At 35.2% G+C, this 15,910-nt stretch overlaps 1 pseudogene; it reads left to right on the plus strand.

Annotated features, from left to right (window-relative positions):
* Positions 1 to 9,348: 9,348 nt before the first annotated feature.
* LOC125112093 (tigger transposable element-derived protein 1-like) lies at positions 9,349 to 11,212 on the plus strand (annotated as a pseudogene).
* The last annotated feature ends 4,698 nt before the right edge of the window (positions 11,213 to 15,910 follow it).

A 15,910-nucleotide genomic window follows, 5' to 3' on the forward strand; every position in this document is an offset into this window, starting at 1 on the left:
AAAGGTTTAAATGAGTCATATTTTTATACTCCAGCTGTAACTCTTCACTGTCATGGCCGACCTCAGATACTGACTCTCATGGTGGAACTCATGAGTTTCAGAATTCCTGCCTTGCCTGGTGCTCCCTCTGGCAAATGCTTTACTATGACTGCCTCTCATATCCCTTCTTTAGTTGCCCAGTAGGCTTTTATTGCTACAGTCCTTTCACCATAGCAGAGAACCTTTTTGACCAAGGCTCCTTAAAGATTGCAGGAGCCAGGCTATCTTCCCCTGAGAATTTCTTGCACCCTTGCCCTGCTAGAGGGGAGGGAGATAGTGTATCTTATCTGACAACTAATCTTTCTTTTTTCATCAATTCCTTTTACTTCAACCAGTTTTTCCTTAGACTTCTCTATGCATCACATTCTTGATTTAGATTCTCTGCTAAACCAGTAGGGATACACCTTGGTTCCTGCCAAGAACATGCTAATGGTGTTCTACCATTTCACTGTTGTGGCTCAGTGGGTTAAGAACCCAACTAGTATCCGTGAGGATGGAGGTTCGATCCTTGGCCCCTGATCAGTGGGATAAAGCTCCAACATTGCTGTGAGCTGTGGTATAGGTCGCAGAGGTGCCTCAGATCCTCATTGCTGTGGCTGTGGTGTAAGCTAGCAGCTGCAGCTCTAATTAGACCCCTAGCTGGGAATTTCTATATGCCATGAGTGTGGCCCTAAAAAAGCAAAAAAAAAAAAAAAAATGAGAAGGCTTTGTGGAGTTTAGAGGTAAGAAGTACCATGATCAAGTTGTCTTTCTAAATGGAGTATTTTAGCTGCTGTTAAAAATAAAGATAGATTAGAGAACAGTGATTGCAAAGACAGAATGAATAATTAGACTACTTCAGTAATCTCAGCAAGAGTGGATGGAGGCTTAGCCCAGGGACATAGTTTTGGAGAGGGGGTGGGAAGAAATAAGTGGATTCGAATTGAATTTTGCAGAAATAATTGTTAGATTATTCTGATAAGTTTGACATAAAATGTAAGAATAAGAGAAAAGTTAAAGATGACTCTGGTAACACTGGAAAAATTGAAAGAAAAGACTAGACATTTACTGTGATGTGGGAAGATTGTGAGGGGTTTGTGGGAGGGTATGGAAATGAGGAGTTCAGTTTTTGACATGTTGAATTTGCAATGTTAGATATCCAGTTGCAGTTAGATTTACTTTTCAAGGAAGCATTCTGGACCAGAGATAACTCTTTGAGAGTTAAGAGAGTATAAATGGTATTTGACCTAATACCATATTTGACCCCATACCCAATACCATAGAGAGGACTGACCCTCCTTGAAGGAATCTCTTATTGCTGTGGTTATTTTTCTTGGAAATCCTTCACTTTTTCTGGTGAGAATGACTATTTACAATCCATAAAGAGAGGAAGGAAAGTTCTCTGCTTTTCCTCTTACACTAACCCTCATTGTAAAATTAATGTCTCATTGACAACCTTTAATACAGGTGTGGAGAATGGCTTCCATTCAGTGACCATGAGGCTTACTCATTTTCCTTTTTTAATTCGTTGTCTTTTAAAAAATGATATCAGGTTATTGAGCACCACATGCAACATAGCATTTTAATAATTTTGATTAAAACTACTTGTCAATGAGGAAAAAAGGCTGATTTCAGTATATTAAAGTGACAGTGTGACTTTTTAATTTGGCTTTAGCAATGGCTTTTTTTTCAATTTGGCCCACTTCTGACTATTAGACTGCCTCAGTCACACATGTAATTTTATATTGTACCCTCCCCCATGCCTCATCCACAGTTTTAAGAAAACTTCTCTAAATGCTGCCTACTCTCTATTATTTTTTTAGTTAAATATAGTGAAATTAATATTTTTCTAATCTGTATTGCCTAGTTAATTTACTAAGTAGCAAAAAATTTGCATAGAACTAGTGTTCACCCTGCCAAAGACTAGCTGTATGTTACTGAACAAGTCTGCTACTTTTTATGAATTTTAATCATACCATTTATGAATGGCAAGAATTGGAATGTGTACTCTCTAAAACTCCTTCTAGTTTAGCATTTTATAATTCTACAATAAAAAATTTCAATCCCGGTAGCCTCTATAAATTCTGGTCATGTATCTTTTTCATCTCTCTCAGAGGTCTAGAATACTTTTCTCATTTCATATTATTGAATCACTTTTTTATGTGAATTAAAATATCTTATTTAAAATAAACTTTCAGGATAGTTTTGTTCTTTTGCAGAACTCAGGTTTCTATGATTTTTTTTAACTCTAATAGAAGCAAACAAGTGTACACTATTATACCAAAATAAGATAAATAAGTGTATAGGCAGTGTTTCATCAGATTGTGTATATAGACTCTCATTTTAGACAACGCTATTAAGAAACAGGGGCTTGGCTATGTATATAAAGTATAGAATACTGAGAACATGCAATTGATATTAAAGAATGATGTTAGTTTTCCAAATGATGTTAGGTAAAGTGTGAAATCTTTAGCACCCATGCTAAATAATCATTATAATCACATATATGTCTAGTGCAAATGAAATCAGTAGCATCTATATAATATCAAATGATTGAGTAATTTTTTGCTTTTGTCACTAATATATAAAAATAAAGTGAAAGGTGAATACCACTCACAATGCTATTAGTCTAGAGACTCTGATGGAACAGATTTTTAACTTTCAAGGTGAAGAGATGAAAAATGAAAATAAACACTTCTTTATATTGTTAAGGTCCCCGTGGGAATTACCTGATATATGGTATTTTTTAAGGAGGAAAGGGATAAATCATTTGTGTGAGCTACAGATAACTCTAAAAGCACAATGACTTTCTTCCTATTTTAAATTCAGAGAAACTGACAAAATAATAAAATGTAGAGCTCATTCTTTTGGCTTTGCTGACAGGTTTGCTTGCTTTTCTTCCTGATTAGCTAAATAGTAGAATAAATATTCTAAACTGCCTTGTGATCTAAAGCAAAAATAATATTTTGCTTTTTAAATAATTTTTAATTTTTCTTAAATTTTTCAGATATGATTTAAATATCATTGTTGACTAGGAATAAAACATTTTAGGAAACATTTTCAGAAACGGAGAACAATATTTAAATGGGAATGGTGGGAATGTTTCCTGGATTTTCACTTTTCTTAAAAACTAAAAGAGGTCAGATCTCAATAGGCCAATTTTCAACACTTTGTGTGTAACTCTTTAAAGTCATTAAAAGTCAGAATTTCTTCTTATAGTCGTCATACCCAAAGACTGATTTAAATGAGGGCTTATTACTGGCATGTTTTTTACGAGTAATATAAATTTTAAACTGTCCTGCTATTCTATACCATAATTCCATGCATAATACTGTTTCGTTACTTTTATATCAGTTTCTGAAAGTTTGTAGGATTTTGAGCTCCTTGAATTCAGGGACACTGCCTGGCCTATAACCATGAAAGACACTAACTAAATACTTCCCAAATCAATGGAGTAGAGTTCCGAAGGCATTTCTGTTTGTGATAGTTTAACATCATTAAACAAAGGAACAAAGGTAAAAAGGAGCTTGTGAATAAATTTCACAGTTCTCATCTCCTTAACAGTGTTTTTGTTCTGTTTTTCCCTCACCCTTAGACAACCCAAAGTGATCTTGTAATAGTCAAATTTCAAAGTGTTTGGACTCAAAAAATAATGTACCTTGGCTAGATCTATTTTTATAAGCCGTATCACTAAATTTTGCCTTTCTTGGCCCTATAGACAGGTGAATAATTACCCTGTTCTATTACACACACAGACACATTGCACGAACTGGTTGATGGGAGGAAATAGGCCAACAGAAGATAAGCTGCCTGCTTCTCTTTTAACAGCTTCAGAAAAACGGTTAGCAATTCTGAAATTCTGAGATTTCAGGATTCTTTTCATGCTTAAAACTTTTAAGGATTTCAAAGAGCTTTTGTTTACCTTGATCAAATGTATTTATATTCTCCATATTAAAAGACTCAAAGTGAGAAATTCTAAAAATCATGTATATTTATTAATATATTTAAAATGAAGCTGAACTCCTTACATGTTAACTGAAATAACATACTTTTAGTAAAAATTAACTTTTCTCCAAAATGAATGGAAAGAAGAAGTTGAGCATCATATTATACTTTTGTAATAACATTTTACACATTTACCAATTAAATCCATTGCTGTACTCTGTTTTAATTGAAATGTACAGAGAAAACCTAGTCACCCATGCATATGCATATGTAGTGGGAGAAGAAACATTTTGATAATCTTGTCAGAGATTTTTATTTTTATTTGAATGTGGAATCTAAACCCAGCTCAAATAATATTTCATATTCTCTGCATAAAGACCAATTAATCTATCTTATATTTTGAATGGATATTTTACCCATGCATGACTTTGAAACATCATGCTTTAATCATTGGGAAAATATTGGTTTGCAGAGTTATGGAGATTTCTAAATTAAAAAAAAATTATATTCTATTCCCAACCAAGATGGAATAATAGGGTCCAGATAAGGTCCCTCTCAAAGCATCTAAAAGACCAAGCAAAATATATAAAATAACAAATGTAAAGATAGTATAGGTAAGGCAGTGAAGGAGAGTGTTTCCTAAGAGATGAGAAAGCAGTGATTAAGATTTTTAAGTGTCCAACTGACTACTTGGGGAGTTTCTAAGCCATGGCAGAGATGAGTGGTTTCCTTCAGTTGAAAAGATAAGAGACCAAGGAGGTCAAAGTGGTTGGAGTGCTCAAAGCAGAGTACCAAAGTGAAACCAGCTGTAAAGGGAAGATTTCCCAGAGATATGCAGTGGGCCATTGTAATTTCTTAAATTGAGAACTGATCAGTGCAGGCACATGGAGAAACCATTGAAAGCTGGGCTAGCTCTGTTTCTACGAGTGAGGGTGAAAAACCTTATAATTTAAAAGAGGCAGGTGGGGTTAGTTTCCATTGTGGCACAGAGCCAACCAATCCAGCTAGTATCCATGAGGCTGTGGGTTCCATCCCTGTCCTCCTTCAGTGGGTTGGGGACTGTTGTTGCCACAAGCTGTGGTGTATGTTGCAGACACGGCTAGGATCCTGAGTTGCTGTGGTGTAGGCTGGTGGCTGTGTTGTAGGCCAGCAACTCTGGCTCCGATTCGACCCCTAGTCTGGGAACTTCCATATGCCATGGGTGTAGCCTTAACAAACAAACAAACAAACAAACAAAAACCAAAAAACAACAATGCAGGTGGGGTATTTAAGATATTTTTTGCCTTGGTAGTTGAGAAAATTAGTCCTAGACTAAACACTGATTTAAACTTTTAAAGTTTAAAAGCAAGATCTAGGAAATTCAAACTGTTTCCACATAATTTAACTATGTCTAAGAATAAAACTCAAGAATATGTATGCAATTACAAGAATATTCAACATTTAACACAGTAAAATTCACAGTCTCACTTCCAATAAAAATTACTGAGCATGAAAATAGGTGAAAAAAATAAAACCTATCATGAGGGAAAAAAATATAAGGGAAAATCAATGTCAACTGATACAATAATAACAGATGATGGAATTAGGAGGTAAGGCACTTAGAACAGTTATTTTAACAGTTATTATTATATTGTGCATTCATTCAATTAAAAAGTGAACATATCAGCTAGAAATATAGGTGATATTTTTGAAAAAGATTCTTATTAAACTCTTAATTAAAAAGGATAGAGTGCCAAGTGAATTTTAAAAGAAAAATACTCAAGTATTTTTGCTACCAGAAAAATACTTTATATATAAACTTAAATTGGATAAAAGTAAAAGAATAAAGAGAGAGGTATGAATACTTGGAACACAGAGGCTTTTAGGGAAAAACCAGTGTTTTGTACGATGACATAACGGAGTATACAAGAGATTATACATTTATAAAAACCTGTAGAATTGTTCAACACAGAGTGTTGTACACTAATGTATAGCTGTTGTTCACTAAGTTAGCCCTAAGGTAAACTATAGACTTTAGTTAATTAGATATTGATATTGATTCACCAATTGTAGTAAATGTACCACACTAATGCCAGGTGTTAATAATAGAGGAAACTGTGCATAGGAGAGGCAGCAGATCAAAGCTTTCTGAACTCTCGGCTTGTTGGAGGAGGTCATCAAAAGTACATGGCCTCTGGTTGACCCATGTACAGAACTGAGAAATTGGAGGATCCTTAGTGTTCAGTGTTCACTTTTAAAATACAACACCCATAGCATGATCCATGGAAAACAACTGAAAAGTTCAATTTTAATAAATTAAAAATTTTTTGTCCTGCCAAAGATACTGTTAGGGAATGAAAAGACAACCACAACTGAGAGAAAATACTGCAAAACACACATTTCATTAATACTTCTACCACAAATATATGATGAATTCTTAAAACTCAGTTCAAATTCTGTGCAAAAGATCTGAAGATCCTTCACCACAGAAGATGTTTAGATGATATATAAGCATTTGAGAAAAATGCTCAGTACAATTTGTCATTAAAGAACTGCAACTTACAGCAACGAGATACCTCTGTGCATCTATGTCTAGTCATTTAGGATGGAGCACGATAATGTGAGGAAAAAGAATGTATACTTGTATGTGTAACTGGGTCACCATAGCTGTACAGTAGAAAAAAATAATGTATTGGGGAAATTAAGTAAATAAATAAAATAAAAACTTAAAAAGAATGGCTAATATCCAACATATTGGAGATACCAAATGCTAGTGAGGATACAAATTATAGCATTACCATGTGATTCAGCAGTCATGCTGTTGGTTACTTAACCAACTGATTTGAAAAATCATGTCCATACAAAAACTTGAATTTGATTATTTATAGAAACTTTGTTCATAAACACTAACTTGAGATCCACTGAGATGTCCTTCAATAGGTGAATGAAAAAGCAAACTATAGTAATCTATACAGTGAAAATTCTGATATAAACAGAAAAAGCTATGAAAACACAGAGACATGGATAAATCTTTAAGGCATATTGTTAAGTGAAAAAAATTCAGTCTTAAAAACCTACATACTGTATGATTCCAACTATATGATATGCTAAAAAAGGCATAACTATAATGACTAAGAACAGATCATTGATTACTAATGATTCAGGATCATGGGGCTGAATAGGTGAACCACATGGGATTTCTTAAGAGTAGTAAAACTCTTCTAAATGATCATATAATCTATGAATACAAACAGGCATCTTTTAGAAGTCATAGTGTATAAGAGTAAATTTCATGTATGCAAATTTTAGAAAGTTATCCCACGATGAAATGCAGAAGATGACAAAAATCTAAACATTTTACAAATATATGGAAGAAACTCACCAAAGGATGTGGAAAGATAAGGTGCTAACCTAACACACTTTGAAAATATGTGGAGTCTGTAAAACTATAGGCAAAAGGAAATAAACATGTCCACTAGTTGATAAAGTTGTTTCCCTGGAGTATAGACTCATGATTCTAAAACCACGATATGTGTGTACTGGAGATGAATAAGTGATTTGATGACAGGTGATAGAAACTAGGCTTCCCACTGACAGAGTGGGAGGTTATAGACAAGAGAAGGCTAGAATGATCAGTGTGATAATTGATTAGCATTGGCGACATCAGTATTAATTCATGTTTAGCATAAAACAGGTAAAGATGATTAGATATAGAAATATTTAGAAATGTGTATATTTATGGGTTAGTATAGAAACAGTGACTCCTTGCTCTATCAGCTGAGAGAGTCTAGAAACATTGATGCCCCAGTATCAACTTGCACACCTAACACCCAAATCTTATTTTCTAATGCCATTCTCCAATAAAGAAAACAAGGGCTTCTTGGAGAAATGACTGGGGAGGAGGAGTTTATGATAAGCTTGAAATATCCTACAGTACTACAAAGTAAAAAAGTGCTTTAAAAATTCTGGGGAGTTCCCATCATGGTTCAGTGGAAGTGAACTTGACTAGTATTCATGAGGATGCAGTTTGATCCCTGGACTTGCCCAGTGGGCCAGGGATCTGGCATTGACATGAGCTGTAGTGTAGGTTGCAGACACAGCTCAGATCTCGGGTTACTGTGGCTGTGGAGTAGGCCAGTGGCTACAGCTCTGATCCGACCCTTAGCCTGGGAACTCCTATATGCAGTGGTTGTGGCCCTAAAAAGCAAAAAAAAAAAAAATTCTACAGTGATGTAGTTATGCCAAAGTATAGTGATATGGCAGTTAATTCAAAGAACTCCCAATGACCGAAACTGAAATGATGTGAGCAAAACAATAAAATAGTATTGGGTTTACAAAAAAACATATAAAATAACAATGAGAACAGACTGATAAAAATGATCAAATGAACAAATAGATGAAGGAGAATAGACAAATCTTACATGTAAAAAAAAATCCAAATCTATGTGAATTAGGTTATTTACAATTCCCACCTTTTAAGGAAGTGGAAATATAACTTCACACTCATTGAGAGTGGGTTGTGCAGAGTTTTCATCATGGCACAGCCGAAGTGAATCCGACTAGTGTCCATGGGGATGCAAGTTTGATCCCTGGCCTCACTCAGTGGGTTGGGGAATCTTTGCTCAAAAGAGTAGGTCATGCTGCAAGTGAAAGAAGTAAAAAGGAATAACCGTCTGGTGTGTAAACTTGACAGACACCAAAGTTAACATCAACAGTGGTGTGACCACGGGGAAGTCTTTCATCGTCTTTGTGACTTAGCTTCATCACCTAGAAAATGAGGAAAATGAGTATTTATCTTCAGAATGAGATGTTTTAATATATGTAAAATGCTTAAGACAAGATCTAGTCTAAAGATACGACATATATTTTCCATTAATTATTAGTATGTTTACAGTTAGATATTAAAGGCCAATTTCAAAGATTCTCTTAAGGAAACTGAATCTGAGCAGCTTCTTTTATAGGAGTCATATTCCAGTGAGAATATTGTATAGACATACCTCCCTTTATTGTGTTTCCCTTTATTTCACTTTGCAGATATTTCGTATTTTACAAATTGAAGTTTTGTGGCAACCTTGTGTTGAGCAAGTCTGTCCATGCCATTTGTCCAACTGCATTTGCTCACTTTATTACTGTGTGACATTTTGGTAATTCTCAAAATGTTTTAAACTTTTTTGTTATTTAAAAATGTACTCTGGTGATCTGTGGTCAGTGATATTTGATGTTACCATTGTCACTGTTTGGGGGGCTCAATGAACCTCCAAATGAATTTAATTGATAAATGTTTTGTGTACTCTCACAGCTCCATGACCAGTGGTTTGGTTGTTCCCTTGTCCCTTTCCCTCACCACGACTGTCCCCTTTCCCTGAGAAACAACAATGTTGACATTAGGCCACTTCATACCTTACAATGGCCTTTAAGTGTTCACATGAAAAGAAGAGTTGCACACCCTTCACTTTAAATCAAGAGCTGAAAATGATGAAGCTTGATGAGAAAGATATTCAAAGTTGAGATAGAATGAAATGCCTCTTGCATCAAACAGTTAACCAAGTTATGAATCCAAAGGAAATGTTATTGAAGAGAATTAAAAAGTGTCACTCCAGTGAACATGCAAATGCTGAATGAAAGAGTCTTATGGAGAAAGTTTTGATGGTCTGGATAGAAGATGAAAGCACCCACAAGACAAGCCTAACCCAGAAAAAATCCCTGTCTTCAATTTTATGAAGGCTGAGAGAGGTGAGGAAGCTGCAGAAGAAAAGTTTGAGGCTAGCAGAGGTTTGTTCAAAAAGTTTACGGAAAGGAGCTGTCTCCACAACATAAAAGTGCAAGGTGAAGCAGAATGTACTGGTGTAGAAGCTGCAGAAAGTGATCCAAGAGATCTAGCTAAGATAATTAATGAATGTGGCTACACCAAACAAGAGATTTTTAATGTAGACAAAAAACAACCTTGTATTGAAAGAAAATGCCATGTTAGACATTCATAGCCACAGAGGAGAAGTCAATGCCCACCTTCAATGATTAAAGGACAGGCTGACTCTCATTAGTGACCTATACAGCTGGTGCCTTTAAATTTAAGCCAGTCTTCATTTACCATTCCAAAAATCCTAGAGCTGGAGTTCCCTTGTGGTGCAGCATATTAAGGATCCTGTGTTGTCACTGTGGTGACTCGGGTTATTGCTGTGGTTTGAGTTCTATCCCTGGCCCACGAACTTCCACATGCTGCATGAGCATCCAATAAAATAAAATAAAATAAAATAAAATCTTAGAGCCCTTAAGAATCTGCCTGTGTTCTCCAAATGAAGCAGCAAAGCCTGGATTTCAGGACGTTTACAGCATAGTTTACTGAATGTTTTAAGTCCACTGTTGAGAACTACTGATCAGAAAAGATTCCTATCAAAATATTTCTGCTTGTTGTCAATGACTGCCATCCAAGGACTCTGATGGAGATAGACAATGAGATTCATGTTGTTTTCATGCCTGCTAGCACAACATCCCTTCTGTAGCCAGTAGATCAAAGAATCATTTCAACTTTCAAGTCTTATTATTAAAGAAATACATTCGATGAGGTTGTAGCTGTCATAGATAGTGGTTCCTCTGATGGATAGGGAAAAAGTAAATTGAAAACCTCTGGAAAGGATTCACAAATTTAGACACCATTAAGAACATTCATAATTCATAGGAAGAGGTCAAAATATCAACACTAGCAGAAGTTGGAAAGAAGTTGATTCCAGCCCTCATGGATGACTTTAAGGGGTTTGAGATTTCAGTGGAGGAAATAACTGCAGATGTGGTAGAAAGAGCAAGAAATCTAGACTTTATTGTAGATCCTGAAGATGTGACTGAATTGCTGCAATCTCATGATAAAACTTTAACAGATGAGTTGCTTCATGAAAAAAGATAGTGGTTTCTTGAGATGGAATCTAATCCTGGTGAAGGTACTCTGAAGACTGTTGAAACGACAACAAAGAACTTAGAGTATGATATAAACTTAGTTGATAAAGCAGTAGCAGTGTTTGAAAGGTTTGACTCTCATTTGGAAGTTCTACTGTGGCTAAAATGCTATCAAACATCATTGGATGTTACAGAGAAATTGTTCACGAAAGCAAAAGTCAATCAATTCAGCAGATTTCATTGTTGCCTTATTTTAAGAAATTGCCACAACCACCCCACCCTTCAGCAGGTACCACTCTGGTCAGTCAGCAGCCATAGACATTAAGGCAAGACCTTCTACCAGCAAAAATGATGACTCACTGAAGGCTCAGATCATTGTTAGTATTTTTCAGCAATAAAGATTTTTTAAATTAAGGTAATTACATGTTTAGACATATTGCTATTGTACACTTAATGGACTACAGTATGGTGTAAATATGACTTCTGTACTGAGAAACCAAAAAAATTGTGTTATTTGATTTATTGTGGTTGTCTAAAACTAAACCTACAATGTATCCGAGGTATGCATGTAAGTCAGGAATCTAATAGCATTTACAGTTTGGATAATGTTTAAGAGTGCCCTGCCTTTCCCAATGTCTCAAAGTAATAGCTAAACAAACCCGCATTATCAAAATACAGCTGTTACTTACATTGAGTAGTCTGTTAGGCACTATTCTAGATGCTCTCAACCCATTAACTCATTTAATCTTTTCAATAAAAATAAGGGATATATATATTATTATTGCTGGGAGCTAGTTCTCTATGGTTCTCTCACATCTCTGCATGTTTGATGAGAGCTTTTATTCCAGGCAATCTTTTCCCATGCATGTTAGTATAAAACAGCCTTTGGAGATAGAGATAATCTCTCCTTCACAGGCAGAGGGGAGATTTGTTTACTGTCAAGAATAATAAATATAATGTCTGTATTTGAGCGAAATTTGTCAAGTTTCCTGGTAAATTCCTTATATAATTGGGAGATTTCCTAAAGTTAGGTTTCCTTTGTTGCAACGTAGAATTCTGTGTAAATAGCATTGACCTGGACCCATTGCTACCCAGCTCCTACGGTATTGGGAACCCAAGAAACACTTATTGGAACGTGAAGGTCCTACTGTCTGCTATGCCATAAATAATAGAGTCTTTTGTGACTCAAGAGGTCATGTCTCCTGCCAGCATCTATGAAAATGCAGTCTTAAACTTTTTATCTTCTAAGCAGGATGAAATCTAAGATTCTTCATGGTTCTTGACAAGTTATTATCAGCAAATCCATTTTTCCAGTTCAAGAAATGGGTTCACTGTATGTGAAGAGACTTGTCCAAAGTCACACAGAAAGTGGAGGAGTTGGATTTTGAATTTGAACGTTCTGGTTCAAGACATTGAACACATAATCGTTATGTGGTACTCTTACCTAAAAACTTTCAAAAATACATGAAATTGACTACATACATTGGAAATAGTGTCAAAGATCTATTTGCTCTACTAAACAATAAAATTTTCAATATTTGATCAGTGTGAAAAATAAGTGTCTGCATCTTCTCAAAGAAATGTTCAAGTTCGGTAAATCCCTTTTCCCTACCCATTGAGATCCCCCCCACCCCTCTAGCTCTACCAGGAGTCCTAGTTAATGTTCCAAAAGACAGAAATATGCAATCATTGTCAAGGGTAGTCTGATTAATTTTGCTGAATAGAGTGTCTTTCTAGCCGAAGGTTAGAAAGGTTACATGCTGTAACTCTTGCTCTGTTGAATCTTAGCAGCACTGACAAAAATGTAGAATGGGCCAGGAGATCCAAATACATTTATTAAGTCTGGAAGTCCCCCTAATGTATTTTCACTCATCTTGTGTTTCTTTTCCCCTAGCCAAAGGAAGATTATTCTTCCCTTTCCACTCTGAAGACCTCTCTCTTTGAGATAGAAACAAAAAGTTTAACTTTTTCTATGTTACTTGTTAGTATTCAATAAACTGTCCTCATCCTTAGGTCTCTCTATTCTTTGAAATACCCTGATTCTAAGTAAAAACAATTCCCTAATGGCCACTCTTAAAATTTTGTAATCAAATCATTCATTTTACCTTTTACCCTACTATCAAATTTGTAATTATACCACACACTTTTTTATGTCCTTCTTTCCATACATTAAAGAAAAACAGCACAACAATCTGAGATCTTTGGGAAGGTCACTTGAAAACATTATTTTCTGGGTATGAACTTACATTGTTGCCTTCCCTTAGAACTCTCTTTCCTCAGCCATTCCCTAACCAACTCTTACTCCTTCCTCCAGCCATCGTATGAACTTCATTTACCCTTCAAGTCCAAGTTAGAGGGTTCACTTACACGTACTGTGTTATCATGCACTCCCCTGAACATATAGTACTTGTGATTCTGTTTTTATTGTCTATGTTCTTCTCTCTATTTGCCATTAGATCATAAGCTCTGCAAGAAAAGTAATTCTCTCAATAGCACTAAACATAGTGTCTGCCATATCGCAGTAACTTAAGTATTTATTGAATGGATGAAGGAAATGTGCTTTATTCATATTTCCCAACTCCTCCTTGCTGAAACTTGCAGTGTATTATTAATTACATAGTCCTGGTTGCTTTTACGAGTGCTTTCTAATGAAAATACATCTTCGCTTCAGAAGCTCATAATAAAAAAATCTTATCTCTTTTTATGTGAAGTCATAGAATCTGCTATCCAAAATACTGAGAACACATGCTTTTATCCAACCTTTCCCTCCCATCACAATTTCTAAAATAAAATGGTTATTTTTGTTCAATGTTTGTCAATTTTGAATTGGCTTTAACTTTGACAGTCATTTTTTCTTTGATGGTCAGATGAGAATCAGAAGAGCACTAAAATTCCCTGATAATTTCCTGTTACTTGGAAATGATATTGTTAGCAAAGAAATTGAGAAATTATTGTTTGAGCTTTTTTTTTTTTTTTAGCGCTGCACCCCATGGCATATGGAGGTTACCAGGCTAAGGGTCCAATCAGAGCTACAGCTGCCGGCCTACGCCACAGCAACACAGGATCCGAGACGCATCTGCAACCTACTCCATACAGCTCATGGCAATGCCAAATCCTTAACCCACTGAGCGAGGCCAGAGATTGAACCTGTAACCTCATGGTTCCTAGTTTGATTTGTTTCTGCTGTGCCACAACGGAAACTCCTAGAGCTTGTTGTTTAAATGAGCTTGTTTTCAGATTGTTGAAAACTCTTTTCACCTCTCTCTAGTCACTTACCTATATTAATGTATATTAATAATCATATTTATTAACATAAGCATATAACATTAATGTATATTATGAAATACGATAAAACATATATGTATATATGTTCATTGCCTATATTATATTTATTATTATATTTACTAGGTCAGTGTGAATTAACTGTGCAAGCAGTTGTGCAGTGGATGGGTGAATAGTACAAAAGTCTCATTTATAAAAGTTCAGCTATATGTAGAATATAATGCAGTACTTCTGGAGATCACTTATTAACTAATATAAAAATATTTATTGAATACCTACTATATACTAACATTGTTCTTGTGTGTGGTGATTCAACAAGGAAAAGATCAATAAAATTTCAGCTTTTATGAATCTTATATTTGCAGATAAAGTAAAAAAATAAATACTGTAATTTCTATAAATGATGATACATTTTAAATATCAAGAGTATAAGAAAGATACAGAGCCAAATTGGGTAAAAGAATGGTACCTATTTTAGAAAAGCTAAGGAAAAGTTAAGGAAAGCTTCTCTAAGAAATTAAATGTAAGTAAATTGATGAATACTATGGAGCAGTCAATTATGTAAATACTCTTGCACCTACAATAGCATCTCCTATATCAATTTATTTTATTCTATGCAGCCATAATATGCTTCTAAACTACACATCTATATATGCTCATAGTACTTCTGTTCTTAACATTTGTCAGTGACTCTCTCAGTAAAATGTCTAAACCCTTAATGTGATTTTTATGATTCTCTACTCATGTCTTTCCCAACTCTTTAGGCTACTTCGCTTTGTGTTCTCTCTCCAATAATTAATTCTAGTTATTAAAAAAAATTTAGAGCCTTGAAGGTATTCTCTCATATTTCTCATGTTTTCTCTGCCTGGAATACTTAAACTCTCTATGTATTTACCTATTTTAGTGTTCAAGAGCTCTCAAAGTGCTTTTAGAGTTTATCTGTAATGAGTAAAAGTGTGATGAACCTTTTGTACATGTGTTTTGTGGATATAAGAATTCTTTGGAGTGGAATTCCTAGATCCCGGTGTCTTTTGAGAGGAAGGATTTTTGCTTCAGTTTTTGGCTTTAATTTCTTTAAAGTATGGAGTATGATTGATGTTTTGTGTGTCACCTCAATTTTTGCAAGTTAAATAAATAAATAAATAAAATAAACCAAACAAGCTGTAAAAATAAAAAGTATCATGGGTTTTTCCTGGTGCTTATCATTTGAGAGAAGTAATAAAAGTTATTTAGAACTATAAATCTCTAAATCTCAGAGTTCCCATTGAGGCTCAGTGGTAATGAAAATGACTAATATCCACTGAGGATATGGGTTCGATCCCTGGCCCCACTCAGTGGGTTATGGGTCCAGCGTTGCCATGAGCCATGGTGCAGGTCACAGATGTGGCTAGGATCCCATGTTGCTGTTGCTGTGGTTTAGGCCGGCAGCTGCAGCTCCCATTCAGCCACTAGCCTGGGAACTCCCATATGCCACATGTAAGGCACTTAAAAAAAAAAGTTGTTAGAACTATAAATCTCCTTATAAAACAGAAATTTTTATTAATTTTTTTCTTACCTCAACCCTTTTTTAGATTCTCCCCTAGACCAGGACATTTTCCCATGTCTGTAATTAAATAGGGCCCTGCTGGTCAAAGTTCTAACAGGTCTTTTGATAAAAGAATTCAACTATTTTCCTTCAAAGCAGACATACATTCTGCTGAACTAAATAGCTGCAGTGTCCATGTTAATGTCAGAATTTTACAGCTATTTAAGGGGCTCCATTCACCTCCTGCCAGAGAACACTACCCCACTCCCTTTT

The sequence above is a fragment of the Phacochoerus africanus genome, chromosome 11 (assembly GCF_016906955.1).
Source record: "Phacochoerus africanus isolate WHEZ1 chromosome 11, ROS_Pafr_v1, whole genome shotgun sequence".
NCBI lineage: Eukaryota > Metazoa > Chordata > Mammalia > Artiodactyla > Suidae > Phacochoerus > Phacochoerus africanus.